Source organism: Rhipicephalus microplus, chromosome 5 (assembly GCF_043290135.1).
Source record: "Rhipicephalus microplus isolate Deutch F79 chromosome 5, USDA_Rmic, whole genome shotgun sequence".
NCBI lineage: Eukaryota > Metazoa > Arthropoda > Arachnida > Ixodida > Ixodidae > Rhipicephalus > Rhipicephalus microplus.
In genome coordinates, this window is record NC_134704.1 from 220,250,391 (window position 1) to 220,252,883 (window position 2,493).

Genomic DNA, 2,493 nt, shown 5'->3' on the forward strand with positions numbered 1-2,493 from the left:
GAGCATTTCTCAACCTTCTTCTAAGAAAGGATAGCTTCCTTACGCTTTTTTGCAGATGGTGTCAATATGAGGTTCCCAACTCAAGTTTGCTGAAAGCGTGACTCCAAGGTATTTCACCTGATCACTTTTAGGGAGTTCAATATTTTCTAAAGTGTACGAAAAATTAAGCAAAACTGCATGCTTGTCGCGTCTTTCCGTACTCTAAATAAAGTATCTGCATCCACCTACGACAAGCAAATTTCCACACTATGAGCAGTGACCCTGCCGCAACCCCCTTCTTTCAAAAGCTATGACTTTAGAAAATAGCAATGTAGAAATTTCTGTCGAAGGAATGCAGACGCGCAGCTCTGTTTTGCAGAAAGATGTCCCCGGCGGAACTTTCTTACCAACCAGCACCTGCTCCGAGAGAGGGTATGGTGAGTGGGGTGCCCGCAGCGACGTCACACTGTTTACAAACAGAAAGAGGTTTATTGCCAACAGCACATTCACCAAAGCAATCCTGATACAAAAGAATTTTCTGACCCCGAAGACGTAAGGCTGCACTGGTTTGAACTTATTTTTTTGGAGTATGTGGAAGACTGGAAGGAAGCCAGCTTACAGGAGAACTTTTTAAGCAAGGAAACATACCGTGCACTAGTCTTTACAACCGTATCAAGTGTAGAGTGCATAAGATTTCTTTTGAACGAGTGCAACTTTTAGTTTCTACAAGAAAGTTTTCTAGAGACCCAATAGAATCCTTTTTTGGATTTTTGATACGAACGGTAGGCTGCAACGACGTCATAGACGTGCGAACTGCCCTTTGTGGAGTAGAGAAGATGCTGAAGACAGGAATCGTTGCAGCATCACAGAAAAGTAACGTGAGCAGTTCTGCATCATTCTGCTCTTCGCGAGCAGTAACTTTCGCTCAAGTGGATGGCAGCACAGTCGCAGTATCTGTAAATGTGAAGCTTGCTCAGCAATCACTTTGAGAACTGTGCATGTTGACAAGCAGCTTCATACCTTCTCCATACATGGCTGCCATTGCACTTGTCGCTGGATACATATCTCGTGTAGTGAGCGAAAAAGCTGTGTGTGACAGTTGCATATCTTTAGTCCAGAAGCCGAAAGGGGACTATGGTATAGATGGGCTGATCGCACACCAAGACAGAGGTGGTCTGTTCTATCCTACATAGCAGCTTATCAGAGTATTGCATGCTCCTAAGCAGTATGTAGATATTATGCTGCCCGACCGCAAATCTCTGCGAAAGCCTCCTGAGGAGTGCATGAAGCACAGCGTCAATATTGTGACAAATGTACCTGTGTTGCGATGTGATCAATGTGATGAAAGCCGCAGGAGAAGTTTTGTGGAATTGACATGCAAGAAATTTATGAAACCATTGCTTTTTAACCACGCATTGGACATCACTGACCAAAATGCAGTGGCCAAATTACATTAAAAAAGCCAATGTCGCAGGAAGTGCTTTAATTTCGAATAGTTTGTATTGAGTGATGCATCTGGTTTCTCTTTGCCTTTTTATGCGTGCATATGTGCTTCATCAACAGTGCCTTTCCTACAAGCTGATAAGTTTGTTTTATGTTCAGTGCTCATTGTATGAAAGTGGTGCTTGTGCTTTTTTCACTTTTTTTATGAATGGAGTTTAATTTTGTTTCCTATAAGACCATGTCTTTCAGTAGGAAGCATTTTCTTGCCTAGCTGAGATATTTTTCGTGCGTTTATTTTATTGATGCTAAGTCATTGTTTGATTTGAAGAATGTTGAAATAACATCACTTGCCTGTTTCTTTTGTCTTTTTAAACTCATGTGCAAACACATTGATTGTTTTCCCTTGTTAATTTTCTGTTTTATGCACTTATATGTATGTGTAGTACCACGCTGCCAAGATCATGTGGAAGGTTGCAATATTTAAATAGAAATGAATTGAATAAATTCATCATACTGGCTCTTTTCTTCCATCATCCTGATGTTTTTGTTTGTTGTATTCCTGGATCCTCCGCTTTATGCATTTTCAAGCCGACAATGAACTTTAGTTATGCAGGTAACCTCACAGTCGAAATTTCCGGAGCCCTCCACGACTGCGTCTCTCATAATCATATGGTGGTTTTGGGACGTTAAACCCCACATATCAATCAATCCAATGACCTCGCAGATACAATTAAAAAAAAAAGATAGCTGGCAAGTACGGGCTTTCCACGCTTTCTATTCTGCCACGAAAGTCTACCCTGACTGAACAGGTAGTGTCAGAACCTCGCGCCGCCTTGAGGTGGACTCGAGAAGTGGTCGCGGCAAAGCAAGGACAATGGGAGAGTGGGCGACGCAGCAGGCATATAAAAATAGAGGAGGCGCTGTTCCCAAACTACATGGGATCGGCCCCATTTTTTTTTTTTTTTGCGGGCAGTAGCGGATGGCGAAATGTATGTCATGAGATGATCTTCATTTGGTATTGCAAAGTGCCAATACTGTAAAAGCAATCAAGTAGTTCTTATACAATAAAGT